We start from the raw sequence: 12,928 nt of genomic DNA, 5'->3' as shown, positions 1-12,928 counted from the left end.
CAGCAGGAACAGAAACAAGTCATAGAAATAATGCAGGTGTTTCTCAGTTCACTATTCACCTGTTTGGGGGCAAAATAATACAGCCTATTCATGTAATTGAACCACTACTGTTCTTGAGGTTGAGGTCAATAATTTGCTGGGGCAAATAAGCACAACATCAATGAAAGGAGATGTACCCATCTGTGTCAGCAACGAATTTTCCTCACAATCTAGGGAGACAAAAGTGGATCCAGCAAATAACTGATAAGAAATGAAGAGAAAAATCTGTCTATTACCAGAACAACAAAGAAATTAGTATAGAGGAGTTACATTATACTGCACCCTCTATTCAGCCTGATCCTTTATTATGCCAGGGTTCTCAATTACTCTTCGCTTCAGTAAGAATCTTGTAGCACATTCACAGCTCACAAAATCAGGATTGTGGTGCTGTGACTGGTATGCAAATTGGTAATATGTGAGTATATTAAATATAAATTAAACAGTAAGAGGTTTCATCTTTGATTTGGAAGTGCAATGAGTGGGAGCGCTTATAATAGAGGTATAATTCTTATCAGATACATACATGTATGCAAGTACCTCTTTTTTTTTCTTTTGTCTTGCCTTGAGCCAATATAAGATTAAAAAATTCCATTAACCATTTCATTTTCCCAGAAGAGAGCTGGAGGAATACATCTGAAATGCAATCTTCGCATCATCAAGGTTCCAAAGTGTTTCAGTAGAATTATACACAGGACAATGGGTAATGTTTCTCTTGTAACAGAGTGGTGCTGCTATTCCCCACATGCATGGTGAGGCTGCAATGCCCAGGCTTTTCAGTCAACGTTATTGCAACATTTCCAGACAAGAAGAAAACCTATGAGTAATACATTGGAATTAAGCTAGATTTCAGAAAGATTTTTTTATGATTCATGTGATTGAGAATAAAAAGAGTTCACGAAATTAAAATCTATTGCTCTTGTGAGCTTCAGTGGACCTGACATTTCAAGCTCTGAGATTAAGAAGAACTTCCTTCCTGGTTTTCAGTTTATTGAGCCTAATGTGCTTTATTCCCTGGTAGAGCCATGTTAGTAGGCACCAAGTGGGCTTGTAAGAATGAATTCTGATAGGATGGAGATAACGTTCATTCAGATTCCAGTTAGATCAGACTGAAACTGTTACAGCTAATTCAGTCCTGATCCAGCTTAACATCCAAGAACGTTCTTGTCTTTAAGGTTTACGAGCATGGACAGAGATGATTCCTTCTGGTCACGTGAGTGCCCTGGACTTGGAATTCTCTAAGAAAATCCTGGAGAAGGACTTGTCTCAGACCATCTTTCTATTCTTTCTTAGCCACCTGGTCTACTGGTGTAAGTATCAGTGCTATACTAAGACAAGACCACATCACTTAATCTTTTGTATTTAACTACAGTAACCCTCAGTTTTAAATCTTTCTGCTGCACAAAAACTGACAACTTTGGCTGTTCATTTATCCCAGTTTAAATGTGAACTTTATAGTATTACAGCTATGCATATGGAAATAAATACACACGTCACACAGAACCTTAAATTTTCTAGACCTTCAGCCACCAGCCAACAACAGCTGTTACTTAGGTTTACCATGAAATTATAGAGTAATACTGGCCTGTTCTGCTGAGAAAGGGAAATACTGGAACAGCCATTTCTTTGTGTAATCTTAGCCATGTTACTGGTTTGCCATAAATATATTCAGTAATTAATCACTACTGTCTATTGCATCAGTGTTTATACTACAAAGCAAATCTTTGAGGAATGGTGTTTATATTACCTGTGTATCCATATGTACAAGAAGAATAATCTTGATTTAAAACTCCTCCAGCATTCTGACAGGAAAAAAGCTGAGTTACAAGCACTACAAGATTATATACAAGGTGTTCCTGTTTGGCCAAATCTAGAAATATATCCTTTGAGAGAAGGCAGGTCATAACCACCCCTCCCCCACCAGGTTCGGGAAAAAAAATAAATTGTCCTCAAAGGAAAGTGAAAGAGATAAAAACTATTTATTTAACAAACACACAGGAAAAGGATAATGTTGCTAAATAATAAAACCTCTCACTCTGCTGAGAGAAACCTGGGAAAATTTCAGAGTCCTTCCATAGATCTCTCTCTCCCCCTCCTTGGAGCTGGGACGGGGTGGTGGGCCCACCTCCAGGGCCAAGGCCTCGGTGGAAATTCCTCCTGATGTATTCTGATGTTGAAACAGTCCAGCAGAGGGAAAAAAAGGAAAAAACAAAGTCCCAGGAAAAAAAAGTTCAACTCTTTGCCTCTCTCTGGAGAAAGAAAAAGGAGCTGAAAAACTGGCCGAAAGCAAACAGGGTGCCTTCCCCCCTCTCGCTCCCCTGCCGCAGCTGGAAAAAAATGTCTCTATCTCTGTGTGACCTTGAACAAGCTGCAAACTGCTTTGAAGAAGTTTTGTTCAGGTTTTCCTTCCCCCTCTCAGGCTCAGTTTAAAGGCATAGAAAGGCACAAAATTAATTCCTGGGCATGGGGCAGCGATAGGGGATACACGTCACAAAGTCACCCCAAGACACAAGGTAATACTCATTTTTTTCTGTTGTCTCTCAAAAGTCACTAACAACCAAATACCCTCATTTAGTATTGAGAGAAAAATAGCAAAGCCTTAGATCGAGGGAATAGCAAGAGCAGCACATGTTCTTCTCTCTCTCCTTACTTCCTCTCCTTTGGCTCTTATAGCCAATATACCTGAATCACCTCTGCTACCTTTCCAGCATTGTGGAGATTACTCCTGGCCAGGTCTGCCTACAGCCCCTGGCATCAGAGCCTAGGGTGGCATTTGACCTGGTTTTGTACTCAAGCCACTACAGTGGGCACCCACGGAGTTTCACAGTACCTCCCGTCAGCCAGCATTTCTGAACACACACACAACTGTGCAGAAATGTTCAGATGTGGCAGCAGGAAAAAAATTCGCCAAACCACTCTTCCTATAAAGAAAAAACACATACCTACTGTCCTGGCAGGATGGCTGTGCTGGAATAAGAGATAAAAGGCAAATGCAATCCAAAAGCAGTTTAATTTGATGCCCCAAAAAGAGCACCTGTGTCCTCTGAAGTGACACAAAAAAACCCCAGAGATGTTCTGAGAGGAATCAGTTCCACCCATCTGGGAATGATGTCCCAATATTAAGAAGAGATGGAGACATAGAAATCAAGAGAGAAAATACAGAAATATGCAGGAAGATTTTGCTGTAAATCATTTAAAATGAAAAAAAAAACCTTTAGGAATTGGCTTAGCTTTATCTCAAGTAAATGTGGAGGCTGTAAATGCATTGACTGGAAAAATACCCTGAATAAATCTACTGTTCCTGCTATTCTGGCTTGCTGAGAGTGACAAATCACTTGATATAACCCTTATTCAATTTAATACACCTTGAAAAACCTAATAAAGTCTTTTCAACAGAGGAGATGCTTTGTAACCTTTGTTGCAATTATAGGGGAGGATGCCCCTATTATGCTAAGAGATGAGCTGAACAAGTTTAATTTCAGTTTATGGTTAAAAAAAATATGTGGATATGTTGCTGCATTCAGAGACTTAAAGTCTACTGTATATCACAATGGCATATTTATGAGCAACACAATGTGATGCTCTCATTCACTCACAAAAGGAATGACATATATAAGCCAACAACAATCCCAAATCTCAGAGGAATCACACAGTACTTCAGCTTCCAGTTTAGTGAAAATAAATTATTTTAATCTGTAACAAGTGCTGCAAGAATTTAAATAAGTGAACAATAAATACATAATAATATCAACCTAGGACTAATTACTCTTTTTCTCTGCCAATATTCTCAGTTACTATAGAACTTAATGAGGCTTTTAAAATAAAACTATACTAAATACTTACTACCATAAATTTCCTTGAAAAAACTAAAAAAAAAAGAGGAGTAGAGTCCATAGTGAAAATAAATGGTTCAGATACTATCTTCTATTCCAACCCTTCACACAATCCTATCAGTGTATAAGGCTTGCCACCAGTGGAGGTAGGAGTCCTTGTTCCCACATGATTCACTTGGTCTGCTCTAGAGGGTTTCCTTAAACATCCCTTTCCTTAAACACCTCCACCTCCCCAGCTGTACGTCCTGTGGTCTCACTCTCATGGGAAGCAGCAGAGAATTTAATTCAATGTTTCTTTGCTCCCTAATGCCTGATGAGAACAGGATTGGTGATCCAGTCAGGATTTTCCCTGCTTTCCCCCTACTACCAACAATTCAAGAAGTTACACTCTGAACAAAGGTCAGAATCGTTCCCATCCTAGAGCTCATGCCAGCAAACACTTGATTGTCTGGCGTGGTGGGGCTTGCTGATGTCCAGCTCTCTAGGGCTCCATCACCGGTGTGTTCCTGTCCTCAGACAAGTACAGTCCATATGTTGGGTAGTTTTAATGTGGTTTCAGCTCACATATCACAGTTGAAATTCCCTTAAATATCATACATTCTCAAAGTAATAAAATTTTATATTGGAAATGGCACTTGTAACAGTGCCATCCTAAGATGGTTTTGATATGATTGCTTTGGAGGACACCAGTGGATAGGGGAAATGGAGTGAAATACAACTCTCAAAAAGCTGTGAACTTCTGAAATCTTTTACTTTCTCTTTGGAAATAAATTTCTTTGGAAAACTTGTCAAGGCCACCTTTTTTTTAAAACTCATTTTCCACTTCTTTATCCTTGAAACACTTTAAAAATGTTTACTTGATTAAAAACTGACCGCTCAACCTTGTCAAATGCTTTTCCTGCATGTAAAAGCAAAGGAATGCATTGAGCTAGTAAATTATAATAATCCCATAATCCTAAGAGCATGTTTACAGAGTTTTCGTATTGCTAATTGCCAAGGGAGTTGGCATTTAATTACTTTCTAAAATCTTCACACAATATTTCTCTTTTGTCTTAGGTTTTTAGAATATGCAGTTACTCTTTTTCTCAAATTACCTGAAAGACCCTAAATAACAAAAGAATTTTGTTTCCCCAGTGTGATGAAAGATTTTATTTATCTGTCATGTCTGAAATTTAAATACAGTTTTAATTTATTTTACATGTTGAGATTTCATAGGAGATTTCCTAGGAGCTTTGACAGTCTTACTTATTTTGCATTTATTTTGCTTTCTTTCAAAGTTATGCAAGATTAATAAACATATCTCTCACAGTATTGGCAGCTTTCCAGATATTTTATTAATTTTCTTTCTTACACTCCATAATAGCAGAAAGTTCACCTTTTCTTCCTCCTCCTTGGACCCTTGCCCAAATTCATATTCAAGCCAAACTCACATTAAAGCTAAGAAAGAATTGCTGGAATAGGATTTTAAAGATTAGGTCAAAACTATTCAAGGCATAAATAAGCTGCCTGCACCAATATTGTTTCTCTGTTTACATGTGTATTTCAAAATTCATGCTATGAAATATCTTTTCACATAAAATATGACAAAGACGGCATTTTATTTTCCAAATTAATGCTCATTACATTTAATGAAAGAAAAAAAGACACCAAACCACCTTTCAGTGTAGGGTCATACCAAGCAAACAAATCTGCTTTGGAACTGTGTAAAGATTTTTATGATATTACAAGGTGCTCAACAGATCTCACCAAAACATTTGTTGTGAAGCACACAACAAATAATTGTGTACAATTATGCAGAAAGTAACCAAAATTGCTCATGCTACAAATAGTGCTTTTTAAATATACTGAGGTAAAAAAAAAGAAACATAGGTACTTTTAAAATCTTAGCTATTTTGTTTTGCATAATGGTTCTAATTTTGAAATCAACCTAAGAAATTCTTTAAAGACAAGAATTTCAGGCTAAAGAGTTTTACTTCAACTCCTAAAACAAAATTTTTTCTTTTTGCCTGTTTGTTCATTTGTTTGTTTGGGGGTGTTGTTCTTTTATTGGTTTTTGTTACTTTGTTTGGTCACAGAACTGCATATTCTGTTGTCTGCACAGCTCAACTGGCCACATGTTGCCTAAAGCAGTAGGGAATGCTTCAAGGAAAGCCAGCCATGTCTTCAATTCAGAATACCTTTGGTTTGATCTGTAGTGGATAGGACACATCTTTGATTAAAAACCTGCAGAGCAGCAGTTAGCAAGGTTCAGTCACCAGAGAATATATATTATTCTCTCCAGAGAGTATTCAGAAACAGTGTAAGTTAAATAAAAAAGAAGTATTAAAGTTTTATTCTGTAACTTAACCCTCAATTAATTTCAATAATCCTTAATGCATTTGTGGTTTGGGGGTGAATGTTAGCTAGTGATCTAATTCTGGGGTGTACATGTATAAACAGCTCAGAATGTTTAACAGATCTTCTTTTAAGTATTTTTTCCAAATGACACTGAACAAGATTGGTAATCAAAATAGTATCCCTTCATGCTTTGATGTCATTTGGAAAAAAAAGCATTTGTGCAACTGCTTCATCACTGAACACTGCAATGAAAATTCTTGGAAAAAGTTGTAGTAAAATTCCTTTTAAACTTTTCTCCCCTTATGTAGGAACAGCCTTCTTAGCATGTTGAGCTTCAGCTGGCCAATTCCTCACTCCTGTGCAGTTTCTATCATCTTTACTGTATGATGGCAGTACCTGTGGCACAGATGTGACTCTGTGTCTCCAGACAGCGGGGATGAGGGCCACCTTTATGAGCTAATAATTTTTGAGTGAGACAAACCATTTTCATAAAGAGGAGGTGAGGGCTTGAGGGTTTCTTCTCCTGTGCATCTCTGCAGGGATGAGATGCTGCTGGGGCAGTCCCTGTGTTCTCTGCATCTCCCTTCACTGAAAGGATGGAAGAGAGATGATGACATCATCTCCCAATATTTCCTTAGAAGTCTGATTTATTGATCTGTAATAATTTTCTGCTTCACAGGAACACAGACCTGACAGCAGTAACAGCTGTTGTTGTACCGCATCACCAGAGATTTACAGAGTTCCTTATTTCCAAGGAGTATTGCTGCAGTGTGGAGGTCACACAGAGAACCAGCGCACAATGTTATACGACTTTCACTGCTGTAAAACTTCGAATCGAAACAAATAAATGTGTCCAATGCAACATAGTTCTCTTTTACGTCCTGGGCAAGTCCGCAGTTTCCACGGTTACCAAGGGGCGGCCCAGTAAAGAAACCCTCCACATTTTCTTTCAACAGATTTTTTTAGGACTATCCTTTTGAAAAGTTAGTACAGAACCAATCTGTTGTAACACATATCTATGTCTCTTAAATTTTCTGTTTATTTAGAAATTTATGCAAAAATCAATTGCACAATTTAAAGCATATTACACAGGGCAACTTTGAATATTCCTCATTCAAAACCGGCATCTCTTATAATGTGCATCGTCTTTATTTACATGGTTTACTGTGTCATTCCTTCTAGAACTTTTAAAAAATTTACTATTATATATTTCATATTATTTTAAAATAATTTAAATAAACCAAAACTATACTTTTAGAAATATTTCTGTCCACCACAATCTATCTTTCTCTGGAAGACAAGCACTGTAATCATAAGTGCCCCCCACTCCTTTTTTTCTTAGCTTTTATTCCTGGGCAGATGTCATAAGGTGTGTAACATACCTAAGTACTTTGAGTCCTAAGATTGGACTTTGGGCTCATTGTCCCGTGTCTGTTTAACAATCATGTTAAATCAGAATTTTACTATACCAATATCAACAATAATTGTAATAGTGATGATGCAGGATGTTCATTTTACAAACACTAGGTACTGACATTAAATGTCGGCATCAAAGATTTATCAAGAGCATTCAAAAATATAATTTCAAAATGGCTCCATATGGTCCATTTGCACTGTTGTATCTGACCTCTCCGGATTGTTTGGAAATCTCAGACTGGGTTTTAGTCACATGTAGGTCCCAGTTTTGACTTCCCAACATATATTTTCCTTTTCATATTTATAACTTTTCTTTTTTCTCAGATGCCCATTTGAAAAAACCTTCACCTTCCTTGGAGAGCTCAGAGTGCTTCCCAGGGCTCAGAGAGTTGTTCAGGGGTTACCAGAATAGCAAACCTCAGATTTTACCTCAACCCCATCTTAGTTTTTGCAAATCAGAGCAGGAGTTGTGCCTCCCCATCAGATGAGAGCAGGTTTCACTAGGTTAAGCCATTTGTAGCAAGGCATCCCAGACCTCTGGACCTACCTGTTAAATCTCACACAGTCTTTGACGCCTTCCTTAACTCTTCCTGGTGGGAAAGGTGCTGGGTCCTGCCCTCTGCAACACCATATGTCACATTCAGCTGTCCAGCCTGGGGAAGCTACCAGCTGTGTCAGGTACATGGCATTGGAAAAGGAATTAATATCGTGCAAGAACCCAAAGGTACATTTTCCATGTGCAGCTCTCTGTAGCCCTGAAAAAGGCACAAGCACAGATTCACGTCTTACAATGACCACGTGCGGCTTTACTCTGCTGAGCCATGAACTAACACAGCACTGCAGACCCTGCCTCAGTAACCACCTGGCCAGAAAGAGCATAGAGAAGGCTTTCAGGAGCTCCTGTTGGAACAGTCTTTCCTCACACTTGTTTCTGAACTCTTTTTCTTTTTTTTTTTTTTTAATTCATTTAAAGAAAGCCTCTAAAATAAAGGCAGAATTTCAGGAACTGCTCTGATAGAGCTGTGTAGCATGAGACCAGCCCAGCTTACTGCAGCCTTAATGCAGAGGCACAGGCAGTCTTCATCTGTTTTCTTGCTGTATCGTGCTACAAATTGACATATCGTTTGATGCCCTCTGTTTCTTCTGCTTCTCATGTTTCTCTCGTATTGACTATCACAGAAATTTTCAAGCAGATCTGTTAGCTTGCTTTTCTCTAATAAGAATTCTAAATTTTCATTTACTGAATATATTAATACTTCTGTATTCTCATGTCATTTTTGCTTTCTTCTCTAATAGTAAGAAATGCTCTGAGATTGGTATCATCTTCACATTTAATTAATGAGATTTCTATTCCCTGAATAATCTTCCCTGGCACATCTGCAGTTGATGTAAACTATATTCACATTGAGTAGACATTATCATTAATGTACTAAGTGACCATATACTATTTTAATAATAGTTCTAATAATTATTACACTGTTTGCTGCCTACACAAGTGTGTGGGTATACAGAAGAATGTATTCAGTGTTTCTAAGTCATTAATATTGTCCAAAATATATCTTCTTCTTTGTTTCTGAGAATTATTAGCTTTGGCTGTTTTATGTTCATTATAATTGTCACTTTTAGCTCATCCAAGAATATCTTTACTCAAATGCTCTAATAGCTACTTTTGAACTGGAAATCCAGTCAGGTGGAGAATATGAAGTTTGATTTTAAAGAAATCAACTATTATTAAGTATTATGTTGGACGGATCTTATTGCCACTGTTTACTTCCAGAAAACATTGATTTTAAAATTATAATGATCACCAAATAATGCAGTAAAAAATAAAACCAACCAATATCCTCACAGATTTTAATGCCAAGATTTCTATTATCTCATTTTGAACTCTCAGCTATGTGAAACTGCTCTGAATCTTTTTCAGCCACTTTGAAATATCACCATTCCCTTCTTTCTGCCAGGAAAGCAGCTGAATAAACTGCCAGGTAAACTGTCCAACCAAAGTGTACTTCCAGCATGTCTGGCAATGTAACACATACTGCTCCATATTTTCATCAGGATGTTCACTTCTTTTTCTTTCTTGTGAAAACACAGGATGTACCCAGCACTAAGATCAGCAGAATATCAATTGCTTTCTGATCACTGTAGAAGGCTACCATTTTTCCCTGGAGTTTGTCAATTTTCAAATCAAGACTAATTTCAAGAGATAATGAACTATTACTTATTAAAAGGGCCCTGAAAGCATGTCTTCTGTTGGTGTCCAAGGCACCTCCAAAATTGTATCAGGGGTTTTGTGTCACCTTTTTGGACACAATCCACACATAACATTTTGAAGTAGACTTGACTACATACTTTATCACTGAGTGGCATCAGCTGCAAGGGGGATCCTAGGGATACAGGACCCTCTGGAGAGTGGCTGTGTGCCTGTGGATAGCCTCCTCTCCTTCAGTTCTCCTGTGAACTTGGAGCTGGTTTAGATCAGGGCTCCACTAGAGAAATGGCCACAGGGATCCAAAACATCTGCAAGGCTTGAAATTAGTTGCATGTGTCACTTTCCAAGCAATTATTTGAGGACATAAATGTTAGAGTTTAAATGTGGTACAACTTCCAGTCTGTGATCTACAGAACAAAAGGTAAATTGTACCTTCAAATTATACAGGACAGCTTCTATTTTTTTCCTTCTAACAATTAATATTAAAATTTTTGGTGGGAATATAATTAAAGGCCAAGCTATGGCCCCTCTGACATATTAGCTTGTAAGTTCATTTATATATAGCCTTATGTATTTAGATCTGTGCAAGTATTTCAGGGTAAAATGTTTCTCTGCTGACAGACACAGCACTAAAAAGAGGCAGTATTTGGGATCCTCTCTTCAGCAAATTAAACCAACCCTTTTGAAGTTAACTAAGCTCACAACTCTTCATTAGCAATTTATTACAATTAAAGATCCAAGAGCAAAGTGTCTCTCAAAGATTTCTCAAACTGCCCTGTAAAATCTGAGATGGGACAAACTCTGGGAATTCCACCTGGATTAAATATCTAGAGCAGTGGGAGCACAATTTCCAAGTATTTTAACTCCGGAATTTTTTGTGAGATTTACCCAATATCCTCCTGAATTACAAAATAATATTTTATTCTGCTGAATCTAAGGGGAAGCCTAGAGAGAAGAAGCCTAGAGGTGATCTTATCAATGTGATACCTGTTGGTAGAGAATTAAGGTAAGGGAGCTGGAATCTGCCCAGTAGTGCCCAGTGACATCTCCCTCTGTAGAGATATTCAAAACCCAATGAGGTACAGTCCTGGGCAACCTGGTCTAGCTGACTCTACTCGAGCAGGTGGGGATGGACTACACAATCTGAGGAGGTCCCTTCCAACCTGTACCAGCTTCTGATTTTTTGAAACCAATCTTTGGAATAAGCATCTTCTCCCAAGCAACTTCTTATTCTGTTCTAAACACTGTGCAGGTTTTGAAGTAAACCCTAAAACCATAAAATAAAAGTGTGGGAGACTTAAGTCATTTACAGAATTTCTATATCAGTTTTTTAAATCTTCATTTTTGGCAGCTTATGATAACATTTTTATATCTAAAATATTCTGCATTAGAAAGAACGCTTTAATTAGCCCAATAGCAATTTCAATATCTGCATCAGATTATCAAATATATCTTTGCTTTAATGTTTCTTTGATTTATGGCTTTTAATGATGAGTTTGTTTGATCTGCAAGCTCACATTTCATTATACTTATAATGAAACTGTGAATTATAATTTTTTAAGATGATTCCACTGTTTTACATGAAGATAGATTCCACAACTCTTTCTCATTTTATGACTAAGAGTTACTTATTCAATGAGAATACTTTTTGTAACTGCTAGTCATTAACATACAGTGTATTTACCTTTCCTCTGAACTAAGAAGGTTTCATTTTTAAACCTCTAACTCCCCAGAAAAGAAAATTTCTTTAACCTTAAGTCTTAAGAGGTTCATAAAACTGTCCATTTCCCAGTTGTCCTATTTACTTGTTCAGCTGATGCTGATGGATGTGCTGTCCCAGGTCAGGCTGTTGGTTCTGTTGCATTGATCTCTCTCTGTCTTTTTTACTGACAGTTGTAAAGTGCTTCCATATTATAACTTACTATACTGCTAATACTAATTATTAACTTTAATGTTCCAAGATTTTGATTTGTGTTTCCACATTGCATTATCCTTGCCTCTCCTCATGACTGATATTCTTTGATACTAAGATAACAGATGTTCATAGAGAAATATATTTCTTTATTTGATTGCTTTAGTAAGCATCATTTTTGCCAGTGTATCTGATGGGAATAGGATAAGCATGTACCAGAACTGGCCTTAGCCTGGCTGAAGTGTTATTAATCAGGCCCACATAAAATAACTGGTTTTAAAGACTAGTGATCTGAAGCTGCTTATTATAGCCTTGAATCAGTCCCTCAAGCATAAGTTCTCGAGTTGTTGCTCCTTGGGGTCATATATTAGTGATGCTGATTTGATCTTTTTAACTCAGGTCCCAAGTGTCATCTATCTGCCCAAGAAACTGTTATTTATGGGTTCAGGAATACCTTTAAATGACTTTGATCTTTTCCTCTCAGTATTGTTTTCAGAACTTTCCAGATTAGCTTAAAATGAATCTGGTAGCTATAATGTCACAAAAATACAGATACTCAGCTTGTGTTCTGAAGAGCAATGTTTGGGTGCAGTGGCAGATGGCACTTATTTTGAAGGGCTTTGCCCCGAGGCTGCTCTGTATTCTGAGTGCTAAGAGGATGTGTCTAAATGAAATCAATCCTTGACACTTGAACTTGGGTCTTGTGCTCCATTATGGTAGGAGTACTCTGCAGCACTCAGATTTTCCTTCTGTTTCTCTCTGACTCTGCAGTACATTGCTTATCATGCAGCCCTGCAACCCAGTGGGAGAATTTTATTTATCCACAGGAGGAGCCTGGGCAGCACATCCCACTGTGGAGCAGGCAGGAGGCTGAGTACCCCAGTAGTGATCTCACTTTGCCTGCAAAGAGTGCTCTGTCCTCATTAGTACAAAGGCTTTCAAGTGTTTTTAAATGCTTCTGTGATTTGAAATAGAGATATCCTGACGCTTGACGATATTTTCCAGATTTGAATGCTACTTGCTGATACCACATAAGAAAATTATTGGTCAGCGCTCCTTTTAATAAATCAGGTACATCAAATTCTCAATGTACTTATCTAATGGGAGATATGCAGAATCTGTTTAAAGCTGATTACTGCAGTGAATAAAAAGAAACAAAGAAAGAAACCCTGCTGGTGAACT

This window comes from Corvus brachyrhynchos, unplaced genomic scaffold (genome assembly GCF_000691975.1).
Source record: "Corvus brachyrhynchos isolate BGI_N302 unplaced genomic scaffold, ASM69197v1 scaffold363, whole genome shotgun sequence".
NCBI lineage: Eukaryota > Metazoa > Chordata > Aves > Passeriformes > Corvidae > Corvus > Corvus brachyrhynchos.
Note: the sequence above shows the minus strand (reverse complement) of the source record.